The 14,266-nt window shown below is 40.6% G+C and overlaps 1 long non-coding RNA gene across 2 annotated transcripts; it reads left to right on the top strand.

Annotated features, from left to right (window-relative positions):
* The first annotated feature begins 3,790 nt into the window (after window positions 1-3,790).
* On the top strand, window positions 3,791-10,459 carry LOC308312239. Of its 2 annotated transcripts, none has more exons than XR_013963753.1 (4): window positions 3,791-4,140; window positions 5,319-5,430; window positions 9,588-9,663; window positions 10,189-10,459. It is a non-coding gene; the product is annotated as an uncharacterized lncRNA (long non-coding RNA). The 2 variants fall into 2 exon arrangements; XR_013963754.1 differs by having other exon boundaries at window positions 5,322-5,430.
* The last annotated feature ends 3,807 nt before the right edge of the window (window positions 10,460-14,266 follow it).

The following is a 14,266-nucleotide window of genomic DNA, read 5'->3' on the forward strand; positions in this document are numbered from 1 at the left end:
TTGCAGATTGCCTATTGACGTTGGGGCGCACATACCAGCACGTCATGAAATAGAAATCACACTTCAGAACATGGAAAATAGTAAATACATCTCAGTTCAGTGACCATACCAATTGTGTAAAGAAATGAGACTGTCTCTCTTGCTAATAATGGAATGTTCCTGTAAAAGATATTTGCTCTGTCCTTTTCATCTGGATTGAACACATTTGCAATTTACAATTTAGGCATTTAGCAGACGCTTTTAATCCAGAGCGATTTACAGTAAGCAAGAAGAACAACACAAGAACCTTATAGAATATCCGTACAATATTCTATTTATTTGATCATAGGTTGTAGCCTACTAGACTGCATGGGCAAGACCACTTCTTCTTAGTCACTGTTTTGCTGTTAACAGGATCATATGGGCTGTAATAATAACATTATTTAATTATTTCAAGAACCTTTCCAAAATGTTTCACTTTATCTTTGTTTCATTGTTACTAGTGCTTGCAAATCTTGTTACAATATACTTGAAACTATGTCCCACCTCTGATGTGGGCATTATTTCCTTCCATGTATAATAATAACAACAACAACAAAAATGTCTCCTAATATAGCAGGATTCAAGTGTTGTGAAATTACAATGTCATCATTATTTATAAATTATACCGGTATATGACTTTCATAACATTTATTAGGCCTATTCATGTTGACCGAGGGACAAAACAGAGAATATTTAATTGTAGGGTATTTGAGTAGTTGGATAGTTTTTATTGCATATCATTCGATATTGGATGACATGAGCCAGAAATCTATTTATAGATTATTATTATTTTCCTCCTTTCCTTTTTTTTACTGACAGTTATTGGGAACACAATATTGTTTTAGTTATAGGAATGGCTGCACTTATATTGTAATAGTATTTAAAACTTACTTTGAACATGATGTTTTCCCTGTATTGTGTACATTGCCTCCATCACGTGTATTGTTGTCAAATGTCAATGTTATTTAATTGAAAGAGTTTTAGATTAATATATTTCACACAACGGCAATGGTTCTTTATTGCTTCTCATGGGTTGGATTACCTTACTTAAACATACAAGGCCTCACGATCTTTGGCAGGCCTGAACACCAGTTTTGGAAACACTGGAGTAGAACAACAGCGTCTAAAGCTGAAACAAGGGTGATCGTGTGTGGATGAGTTTATCTGAATCTGCCTCCATGTTTCCCCTATTTTTGCCCTGGGTTTTCCGTCTGCACTCCTTTCTTTTTTTTCTTCCCCGTTATTTTCTTAATATACCTTTGTAGCAAAGTACCCATATCTGCAGCTGAAGAGCTCAGACAGGAAGCAGGAAGTGGACAGCGCAGCGCTCCACTTAGGCTATGTACCTGTGGGTGTCAGTGTGCAGAAACACTTTGATGTTACCAATCCTTCCCCTGTGAGTAGAAAATGAAGACATGCACAGTTTACGCATCCTCCTTGTACCTCTCTCTCTCTCTAGTCCGCGAAAGTTACCAATCTGCAAAATATGACTAATAGCTTTCTTCACAAATATCACCTCTCAATTTGTTCCAACCGAACCTTGTGACAGCTGCTGAAAGTTGGGGTACCATTAACAACCTATATGCAGGCAAAATGTTCTCATTTTTAATCTGCTTTAGTTTAAGTAGCATGTGACGGGTCAAACTAGGGGTTTTCTCCTTGGGCTAAAACGTTTTGTTTTTTTAAGATATTTTTTGCGGCTTACGCCTTTTATTGGTTTTTGAAGGGACAGACAGTAGGCTGACAGGAAACGGGAGAGAGATGGGGGGATGACATGCAGTAAAGGCCGTGTCGGGCTCGGGAGTCGAACCCGCGGCACACTGCGACTGGATTACCAGTCGGGTGCCCAAACGGTTACGCCACCGCCTGGGCCGGCTAAAACGTCTTTGTGCAAAACAGAATCATGAAAAACCCCTATAGTTTGACACGTCACATGCTACTTAAAGCAAAATGGAAATTAGTAAATTTGCATATAGGTTCAGGTTGTTAATGGTACTTGGAACTAGAACTTTCAGCACCTGTCGCAAAGTTTCCCAAGGGAGTTGGGTTGGAACAAATTGAGAGGTGATAGTAGACACCTTTTATGAACATATTTTGTGAAGAAAGCTATTGGTCTAAGCATTTATTTTGCAGGTTGGTCACACATTTGGCTTACTTTCCCTAACTACTCTCTCTCCACTCTCCTTCCCTCCCTCCCTCTCCTCCAGGTGATGACCTCCTTCTCCCTCTCTCGGCTGCCTGGTGCTTCACCCCTGCTCGGGTCAGAGTTCAGCTGTGACGTCACCAACGGGGAGGTGGCTCCCGGTGCGTCGCTGCGGGTGACGGTCACTTACGCCCCGCTGGCCGCAGACGCAGTCTCTGTCCCTGACCTATCCCGGATCGCTCAGCAAAGCCCTGCTCAAACTCACCGGGAAATGTATAGGTAGGTATACAGGTGCACTATGAATCGTTTTAGGGCGAGAAGAAGCGAACAGGCAGTGGGTGAGGGCACATTTTCATAATTGTTCAAACTTCTTATACTTCTTAGACTTTCAGAAATGCCAAAAATATGAGATTTATAAGCTCACAACATGTTGTGATGTGATGTCTTGTGAGCTTGTGTTAGCAAGACACCATTGTACGTCTAAGTATAAAGTAGGGATTTAGTGGTTAACCGTTTTGCTTTTGGAAAGCTCTCGTTAATGGCAGTGGTGGAAAGTAACTACATACATTTACTTAAAGATGGAGTGCCACAATTTTTGTATTTTTCCAGTTTTCCATGTGTCTATGAGGTGACAGTACTTCATTAGACACCCTGGAGTTGTTTTTATGTGCAATGGTGTATTAACTTTGTATGGCACCGTCGTTTTTCACCAGAAGCAGAGACGTGTGTTTTCATTTTTTCAACCAGTCTAACGTTCATTAGAAGGACAATATCAGTCACCAGAAGCAGAGACGTGTGTGAAGTTACAATTGGTTTATATAGGAAGGTAAAGTTAATATCAAATATCTAAATATTGAATCAAGCAACTTAAAAACCATCTGGGGTGAAACACAGAAGTCAGATGTTAAAATGACAGCAGGGGGAAAAAAAAACTTTAATATTGGACACCTCTTTATAATAATTTCTGTCTGTCTGTTTCTTTCTTACACGTGTGTGCGTGCGTGCGTGCGTGCGTGTGTGCGTGCGTGTGTGCGTGCGTGCGTGCGTGCGTGTGTGTGTGTGTGTGTGACAGTCTACACCGTCTTTGCGCTCCTAGAATACTTGGTCGTTGGATCCAACATGGCGTTCCACCTCACTGCAGCCTTGGACTTCAGCAACCAGGAAGTACTGGTGGCCACGCCCCCTGAGGACAAGAGATACTGACCTCACACACACACACACACACACACACACACACACACACACACACACACACACACACATTTGAATTATTTTATTTGGTCCACAAAAAAAAGGAAAAATGCATAGGACATAAACATTATGGGTGCAGTTATTATGTTACAATCACAAGCCTATGACACATGTTTGGAATCATACTGCTAATATAAATGATGTTCCTCGGTTTCCTGTCAATCAAAATCATGCCTAACATTAACCTCAGTAAAAAAATACAAGAACCGCTGAGAGTGAGATTTTAGAAATGTTAGCCCCTCTAACATTCTCTGCACGTCTGTGTGTGTGTGTGTGTGTGTGTGTGTGTGTGTGTGTGTGTGTGTGTGTGTGTGTGTGTGTGTGTGTGTGTGCGTGTGCGTGTGCGTGTGCGTGCGTGCGTGCGTGCGTGTGTGCACACGCGCATTATGTATACAGCAAACATTTCCTCTCATTTTTTTAAGATTCGTTTTTTGGCTTTTGTGCCTTTGTTGATAGTTACAAGCGACGAGCTGACGCGACAATAAGAGCCTATTATGTGGCATTATGTGGCATGTGCCTGGACTAGGCCAGCATTGACTGTTTCCTGGTGTATTGTGACTGTAATCTTGACAGGTTTCCTGAAGACCAAAGATGAGTCAGTGTGAGGAGAGAGAGGAGGAGGGAGCTGACAAACATCACATCCACAGAGCAGAGCCTCCATCTGTGTCTATGAAGAGTCATGAACCTCCTGACTTCAGTAATGAACCTGGACCTCCAGATACAACGTATGTGAATCCTCCTATACAATTCAAGGTTCAATGTTGTACTTTATTCTTCCATCTTGTGTACACTACATGTACATAAGAGTGAAACTTGGCTTCCTTCAGACAATGCAGCAGCATTATATACACCAGCGGTTCCCAAACTTTTTCACGTCAAGGACCCCCAAAAAATATATGCCAGGGACCCCCCATAAGAGAAGATTTGTACGGCTCTAGCGGTGATTCTCAACCCGTTTAATTTCAAGGACCCCCAGTTTGACATGCATTAGTCTACATATCCCCATTTAATGGCATTTCTATCTCTGGGACCCCCAATTTATATTGTAAAATCAATGCTAATTTAACTCTGAGAGTGTACAAATGGAACCAAATGGACCCTAACGGGTCTCTGAGTTACAGTCCCATAAGGGTCCAGTTGGTTCATAACTATCATCTAGCTGGGTCCCCCCTGGAACTCCCTCAAGTACCCCTGGAGGTCCCCGGACCCCACTTTGGGAACCACTGATATACACAACACTATAATACAACTTTGTGATCTCATGCTAAGTTACATGAATGACAAAAACAAGACATAACATCTAATAATGTTGTATGAATCCTGTTCAAAGTTAATCTACAGATTGTAAGTTACTGTGTGTGCAGTTTGTGAATGAAGTGGTACAAATCAGTGTGGTGTTCAGTAGACGGGCTGGCTGCTTGTGTGCATGTATAGTATGTGAACAGTAATATGTACAGTATGTGATTGTGTACAGTATATGCAACAAGCCATGTTTAAACTATCCCCGGTTATTGTATTGTATATTTAGTAAGTATTGTACAGTGACAACTAAAGTCTCTGTAATGTTTATGTTGTACTATTGTCTATTACTATAAAACTAAAATAAAGGGATTTAAGATCAATCTATATGGCTCTGCCTCCTACTGACTGCCTAGTCCTAATCTGGTGTACTTGTGCCCCCTCTTGGCCAGGCCCTGTAACTACAGGATTTTACATGCATAGTAAAACTACAACAAAACAATTTATATAATGTTTTTTGCAATTTTAGTTTTCTTTTTGCTGCAATGTTGTGAGAGGAAACTAAAAGATGTTACCCTTGTATAAATAAAATGAAATGTAACAATAATACAAATAAAAAAAAGAATTGACAATGTCATTAACACAAACAATGTTATGATTCCAGAAGTCTGTACCACAGAGCAGAGTCTCCAACACCCAGCTACATGTCTATGAAGAGACGCGTCTAAAGGACTTTCTCCTGACTTCAGTAATGAACCTGGACCTCCACACACACAGTATGTGAATCCTACTGTACAATATACACACTATAACCACTAACCAGGGCTGCACACAACTTTTTTGGTCTAGTAGCCTACTCAGAGGAGCACCTGGAGGAGTTACTGGTGCTCTTAAAATGCGGCGACCCGTCTCGCCGGATGGATAAAAGAGGGATGCATGAATAACTTATAGCAAAGCGATATTTATTGGATAAGTGGGGACTGGGGAGTCAATGGAGAGTATTGCAACTAAACTCTAGATTCATCCCATTATTTAAAAAAATCGAGTTGCAAATTGCAGCTATAGGTCCATGTGTATTCCAGCCCTATATCATGCATATTCTAATACAAACTTCTTAATACTTCCTAAGGATAATATGAGCATCAAAGCAATATTTAGATTTCTTTTTTTTAATTATTTAATAGCTCACAACGTGTTGCGGAGGCGACACGTTGTGAGCTTGCAGATCGGCTATTTGTTTAACATATGACACGTCGTACGGCGAAGCATACGTCAGGCTTCCCTGACTGAGGCAATGTACACAGTCAACACAGAGTCAGACAGTCAGACAGACACACATTGCTCCTCGGTGCAAAATAAACAGTGTACACTACCCGACTTTACGATAATAAGGGACAGTATGTCGGGGCACGCTGTTGTCATGTTGATAAGCTTCATATTGTGCAGCAGCAGTGCCAGTCCGTGAGAAACGGCATCGCACACTTGCTCCAGCATCTGGAAAACAAGCAGTGAGCAGCATGGAATCCTCCCTCGTTTGACTAAGGACACGCTGTGATTAGCCACAATGGCCAGTGCACTTGTGCAAGACGTGCTGTGATTAGCCAGTAGTAGCTACGGTACTTTGAGTGGCAGTCAGTGCGAAATGCTCTCTGTGTGGCCCCAGCTGTAAGCTGTTGGTGCAGAAGCGCTTCCCGGCGCATTATGAATTTTGACGGCGCATGCACACTGGCGCACCGCTTATGTGCAGCCCTGACTATAACACTATACAATATACACACTATGGTCCTCTCCTCATTCACAAAGGAGAAATACGCCACAGTGTAACTGATGCGTAAATAGATGCGTAATATGATATCGTATTTATCCGTCCGATCAAGCTGCGATTTGCTCCTGTGATATTCAGGGAACCTGCATGGTGTAATCACTTCAATTGCGGATCGCTGAGTGTATCCTTTCCGCATTTTTCCCAAGCGATTCGCCTGGTGTCGCCTGGTTAGTTGGAACATCCATGCCCATTCAACACAATATAAGGCAACAGGAAATATCGAAATACGTCATCATAGCCTGCACAGAGGATTCCAAACTTTAAATTTTATACAACAGCCGCGATGAGCAGTTCATTTTGACAGGAGGGTCTCTGCACGGACAGATCTTCAAGTAAACAGCGCAAGTTGTATATAATTATAAACTAAACTTGCCAACTTGGCACGCATTGCTTCACTCCTTGTTAAATGTCAGAACATTAATAAGTTAACTGATGTTACAGTTACTTTCACATAATGAGAAAGAAGTTAATTTGTACTGTTCACCACACGACCAAATGCTATATTACAACTCGGCAATGATAAAAGCCCTTACTGATGACTGCACTGCAGGGTTATAAAAATATGAAAGAACAATTGCACACTCGCCTGCAGAAGTAAAATAGATATCAGAGCTGCATTGATTCATGCAGGGAATAGATTAATATCATCTCACTGTCATCTGTCTAAATGCCATGTGGAGAATGGATTTGTTCTGATCATGGACACGTAGGTAGGCATATAGCTATTTAAATGTTCAACCATATACGGCGGGTAGCCTATATCCTCTTTGTGCAGGTTCATTGCATGATGTCGTCATATTAAAATGATTTGCGGGACATTTGTCACCAAACATGATTGATCTCATGATGAGATCAATGTAGTAGCCTACAGCCTACACAGCTACAGTTGCCCATATTATAATTAATTAAGGTGATCTGGCTTAAAACTATAGACTGGCCGAATTGCACTGATGGACTTCTATTTTTTATAGGGCTAATTAGCCCTAGTGATTGCTGTCTGTCTGTCAGACCGGCATGTCTGTGAACCCAGGGCTCGAAATTAACTTTTCTTGGTAGCACCAGTGCTCCCAAATTAAAAAGTTAGTAGCACTAGCAAAAAATTAGGAGCACCTACCCAAAAAGTAAGGAGCACAGACAATATATATAACGCAATACATTGTATTAATAAAAGAGTATAACGCAGTATACCAATTAACACTTGTAAACATCTCCATGTCAGTGCATTAGTCACGTTCATACCTAACTGTGGCATTAAGACATTGCATTTCTGAGCACTGAGCACTGCAGAGTTCATCACATGCCGGGTTAAGGTTTAACAATAAAATATGAAACTTATTTATTCAGACCATGGAGAAATGTATTCAGTCCACCATGAACATTTTCCCTTCCCTTTTTTGCTATACAGCTTGTCCCCACAGGTCTCAATATTTGCTATTGAGAATGAAAGAAATTAGATCAAATGTCCACCAAATATGATGATATATAATGATAGGAGCACCTCACTTCCCACTTAATTTTTATTGAAGGAAGAACAGACAGACAAAAACTCAACTAACAAGAAAAAAAAGACAAAAAGTAAAAGAAAAGGCTGCATTTTTCATATTACAATAAACATTCAATGAAATTCTATTGCAATATCGCTAGGCTGAGAGAAGAGATTCCACTTTTCCCATTTTTTATAGAATTTATCCTCTTGTAGTCTAAGTATGAATGTTAGTTTTTCCATAGAATGCAGTTCCTCAATAATGTCCATCCATTGATCTTTCGTTGGTGGGTCCTGTCCTAACCCTAACCCTATATATATATATATATATATATATATGCGTTACCTCAGTCTGAGCAAGTAGGCCATTTTATTTATATACCACCTTTCACACATTCAAACAAAGTACAGTACAGCTCATTTAAAGCCCAGACTATATCAGGCTATCTATCAAGCCTAGTTGATAGACTAGCAGCAATTTGCAACTCTAGATTTTTTTATAATGGGATGAATCTAGATGAAATAAAGTATGGATGCCACAACTGGACCAGGATGGAAAGACCAAGGGTTTGCGTTCTAAGCACAATGACGTGTTTTTAAAAATTGGTGTATGTACAGTATGTGCCATTTAACATTCCATTTTCCAATTTCTTCGGCTTGTTGCCATATATGAATGGAATGAGATATGAGAGGACCACATTTTTGTTGGCAGTATTTACTCAATGTGCCACTGAACAGAACTTCATTCAATTTGTAGGGTGTGACTATACTGCGTTCCATCAGAAGCCATGGGATATTCTCTTCTTGGGAAAACCATTTCTCAAGTGAGCGGATGAGCGGAAGGAGATGTGATATAATTCTAAATTGGGCAATTCAAATCCACCTTGTTGTTTACTTTGGTAAATAATTGTATTTTTCAGCCTTGGTCGTTCCCCCTTCCAAATTAATTTTGTAACCAGGCCTTGTATCTGACTTTTGTTTTAATCTTGATGAGTATGGCGTACAGCTCATGAAAATCTAAAAATCCTATTTCAAAATATTAGAATATTTACGAGACCACTAAAAAAGTATATTTATGTATGCAGTCAATACTTGATCTGGGCTACTTTTGAACAAACCATTTCATCAATGGGGCGTGGCATGGAGGTGACCAGCCTGTGGCACTGTTGAGGTGTTATGGAAGCCCAGGTTTGCTTTGATAACAGCCGTAAGTTAATTTGTATTGTTCAGTCTCATGTCTCACACCTTCCTCTTGACAATACAACCTAGAATCTCTGTGGGGTTCTGGTCAGGCCAGTTGGCTGGTCAGTTAAGCACAGTAATACCATGGTCAGTACACCAGTTACTAGTAGTTTTCAATATAAAAATATATTTCAATCCAAATACAGCAAAAATAGCAGATCTACAAGCTCAAAACGTGTCGCAGTGTGACATGTTTTGAGCTTGTAGATCTGCTATCTTGGCTACTACAACAGTATATGCAGTGTGGCCCTCTGGAGTGAGTGTGGCCCTGTCCATATCCAAAGTTGCCCACCCCTGATTTAGAAGACATGTTGTAGAATCTGCTCTCTGCTCTCAATGAGGTTAATGTGTCTCATCATCACGTCTGTTTGCTGCTCTTCCAGATATCGCCGTGCAGTTCCTCCATAAATCTGCCCCCATATGCAAGCTACAGAAGAAGTATGCAGCGCATGTCGCCAGGTTAGTGGATGTATAGATCTACACGTTGTGTTCTATTCATTCACACACAGACACACAGACATCAAAGGGGGCTTCAGCCCCTGCCCTTTTACCCGTCTGTAAAACAACTGCCCTCTCCAGACCACGAATGCAGCGTTTGCTACATGGTGGAAGAAATGCAAAATGCCCTCCTCTCCTTTCCATGCCATTCCAGAAGGCCGCAGTCTCCTGAACTTACGTCTCCTGAACTTAAACACAGCATTTTGCGTTGAACAAATTTGTTTAGAAATCCATGTCGTTACACCGCATCTCCACTAGCTAAAGATTGCTGGGTTGCGCCCCGAAAATATCTAATCTACAAGCTCTCAACGTGACACGTTGTGAGCTACCTGGTTGGTTGGTTGGTTGGTTAGTAGCATATTCTTGTCTCAAAGATTAAGCCATGCATGTCTAAGTACAAACGGTGAAACTGCGACATGAGTCCATATTTATCATTACCAATGTTATCGGTCGGTCAATAGCTTTCTGTTTGTTTCTCTATCACAGTTACTGACATGTGGATGAAACAGCAGACGCAGGACATCGACTCTGCTTTGGACCCGGAGAGCAAAGACCGCTCGTCTGAGAAACTGCAGCCGCCGTCTGTGTCCGTGAGCCATCACCAACACCACTGAGGGGAGGAGATTGTGTTTTCAGCCAGGTTGGCATTTAATGCTCCTCCCACCTCCGGTGAACTCTCACATTTCTGACATTGAGGCACAAGAACACTTTGGTCACTTTTATTTTTTTTATATAAAGTATATTTATTGTTTTTTCACTTGAGTGACTTTGTGAGTGTGTGTTGGTGTTTCTCGCTTATCAAATCAAGGAGACAACAAGAGAAACAAGACTACAGATATGTAGTAATGCCCCATTTAGACTGCAGTCACAGCCAGTCAAATATTTTCCCCCGACCGTTCACACTGCATCTGCAATGAGATTTGAATCAGACTTGAAACCACCTCTGAATGTGGCTCAAGTCGCATTTGTAAAAATCGGATTCCAGTCTGGATGTGGCACGGATCTGATTCAGATTCTTTTTTTTCCTTCTCAAAAACGTTTGAAGCGCAATTAACTTTGTTAATAATAGTAATAATAATAATAATAAAACTTTATTTGTATAGCACCTTTCATGACATGAAATGCAGCTCAAAGTGCTTTACAGAGCAATGGAGAAAAAAAGAAAAGCAAGGCAAAGACATTAAAAAACAAGCAGTAATGCAATACAGTGAGGACATGAATAACAAAAAATAAAAGCTCAATTAAAAGCAATGTTGTAGAAGTGGGTCTTGAGCTGTGCTTTAAAAATGTCTACAGAGGCTTCCTGAAGAAGGCACAGTGGGAGCTTGTTCCATGCCGTCGACCCGTAGAAGCAAAAAGCTGCTTCCCCGTATTTTTAGAGGTTTGGGCTGTGTTAACATCATGATAACGCCAAGTGTTGGTGAGATTCATACCTCCAAATATAGTTGCTCTGTGGATTTATTTTTAAATTCACGTCTCCCCAAGAATCTCCTTTAGTTCACTTTAGTATGTGTGCCAAAAGTGTGCCTTTGAGCCCTGCTTTACAGTGAAACTCAACAGGGAGACTATCTTACGTCATACATATATATTATTTTTAATCTATGGAGCAACTATTGGACAACAGACACGAATATGTGTAGTTACATTGTGGCATGGAAACCACACAGCTCAAAGCTCCACCAATAAACATAATATGTCTTTGCACTTTAAGTAATCTGGTGTGGTGAGTTATTATGAATAATAGTCAGGTTTTCTTTTTCTTTCTTTTCAGTTAACCCATTTAGGCCTGACGTCGAAGTTAAAAAAATGTCTGAAATACCTCATGTTTCTCTATCAGTGGTGCTCAATATTTCATGTCGAGGACCCCCAGAATTATGTGTATTTGGCCGCCGACCCCCATCTGAAAATATGTTGTTCCAGAGACCTCCCCAGAAGCAAATGTATGAGTTAAAAATGTTCCCTCTGAAAGAATATATATTCAAAGATTTGCACCACATTTTCACGATATTTCAAAAATAGCAGACCTACAAGCTCGTAGCGCTGCACTCGGTGCTGTGCTATGAGCTTGTAGATCTGCTATTTTTCAACGGCTAAAGCATAACATAATGCTTAAAACACCAAAGGGGTTCCCGCCCAAAATGGGTTAAATATTGGTCCGGGTTGCGTGGTCCGGCTTTTATTTGCTACCTGGCACATTCTTATTAATAAAAATAAATATTTTATTGTTTAATTAAAGAATATAACATTATTTAATACAACTATAATACATTTCAACATTTTATTACTAAATGATATAATATTATTTAGGGTTTATATAATTGTATAACACTATAACAATAATATAAGTTTGTGGTCCGTCTTTTTGATTGATTGATTGAAATATTTATTAACAGTTTGCAGAATTACAGTACATTTTAAGCACAAACTCAATACAAAGACTGTTGACTGTGAGTGGACGACACCATGAAGCATTACACTTGTTTACAACAGGGTCTAGTTACTAGTATGTACCTATAGCCTAGGGTTACAGTAACGATAGTAAATGTTTGGATTTAAATACGTTCTAAAACATAATTATTTATTTTATATAATTGTATATAACATTAATAACAATAATATAAGTTTTGCATTGTGTGCACAATTTCACAGCAATCACAAGATGTGTTCATGATTTACAGCTTTTTGTTTGAAACTGAGCACTCCTGCGAACTTTGGAAGCCAATCTTAGCCAATCAGGATGGAGTCTGAGAAATCTGAAAGACCCGTTTCGTTGAATGGCTCTAGAGAGACTGTGTACCAATTTGCGTGATGTTTGGACCAAATTTGCAGTTGTACTGTCCAAAAACTTGTTTTGCACAAAGCGGTCTCCTGGTGGCGCTATAACAGGCCGTTCTGGAAATTTTGGGCCAGAGGTTCATCGTTGGCATCCAGGGAGTGTGTGTGCAAAATTTGGCATCGTCCAGGTTAACGGTGCCGGAGATTAGCTCCCCATGCCTTCGGCATGGTGGAGACAATTAATGAAACTAGAAACTACAGACAAAACGATTTCCCCTCATTTTACAGCTCAATTTACAATATATATGCAAAATAAAGGCTTTGCTGCCATCTGGTGGTGATAACCGCATACGGCACATTGTAGATTAACCGTCCACAAAGCTTGATTTTAAAGCAATAATAAACTTAAACTATAATCTAATGGCGTTTCTACTGAGAGACACTAACTGTTATAATGTTTATAGTTGTATACGTTGCTAAACATCATCAATAATCAGTACTGTAGCTGTTGAAAGGTTTTATACGTTATTAAAAGCAGGAATGTCTGTTGTTTACATCGAGTTATAAATAAAGGTTGTTTAGCGCTGAAGTGACCAGATTCTGGTTGAGGTTTCCGGTGTGTAACATTGAAATCCAGTGACCTATCGAACTCTGTGACTGCTAGCCTCCTAGCTAGCTTTTCAAATGATGTAAAAACTAAACAGTACTACATTTGATGTAAAAACTGTTCTTTATTTCAACACATCAAACTATTAGTAGCCTAATTAATTACACAATGAATGGACTGTCCTTTAAAACAACGATAACCCTTAATAATAGCTATAAAGATAAGACAATAATGAATAACTTAAGCTAATGCTCATTGACATAGCGTCCCGTCCCGTCGTGTAGTTTTTAGAGGCTCAGATTGTAGTTTTTCTAGCGTCCAGTGGTGTTTTGGAACATGTAGTTTTTAGAGGGTCAGAATGTAGTTCTTCTAGCGTCCATTGGTGTTTAATAACTCTATGGTGCGTATGCATGCATGCTTCTCCCTCCAAGAAATGTAGTTCACACACACACACACACTGTAAAACATGTGGATTGACCAATTAGATCTGTAATGTAGACGCCGATGACGTCCCATAGTTGGGAGGGACGCCGGATGCGTCCCATAGTTGGGAGGGACGCCGATGACGTCCCATAGTTGGGAGGGACGCCATCCGGCGTCCCATAGTTGGGAGGGACGCCGGATGGCGTCCCATAGTTGGCAGGGACGCCGGATGACGTCCCATAGTTGGGAGGGACGCCGGATGCGTCCCATAGTTGGGAGGGACGCCGGATGCGTCCTATAGTTGGGAGGGACGCCGATGACGTCCCATAGTTGTATAAAAAAATACAAAGAGCCATTAAATAACAAACTAAATTCAAAACCTTTTAAGCATTCATAACACAGGCTATATTCAAGATTGCAAACATAAACTGGCCTACTTAGAGGGTGAATGAGAGTCAGAGACTTGCTTAAACAACTCGGGTTATGTCTTCTGCTTTGTTCCTTTTTGTTCTTGAGCTCTCCCATCTTCTTTTCTTTCTCTTTCTTGAGCTTTGCCATCTTTTCTTTCTCTTTCTTTGGCTCTGCCATTTCCCTTCTTTCTCTCCTTTGAGCTTTTAGCTGCCATCTTCATGATCACAGTCAGGGACATGTTGTTGCTCCGTTCCTTAGGGGCGGACATGGCCTCGACGACCTGCTCAGCGATGCTGGGGCTGGTCTTCTTTGGTCGTGGAGCTGCTGCCTTCATGGCTGGGGCTGGAG

The sequence above is a fragment of the Protomyctophum bolini genome (genome assembly GCF_963924005.1).
Source record: "Protomyctophum bolini genome assembly, contig: SCAFFOLD_108, whole genome shotgun sequence".
In the NCBI taxonomy this organism is placed as follows: Eukaryota; Metazoa; Chordata; class Actinopteri; order Myctophiformes; family Myctophidae; genus Protomyctophum; species Protomyctophum bolini.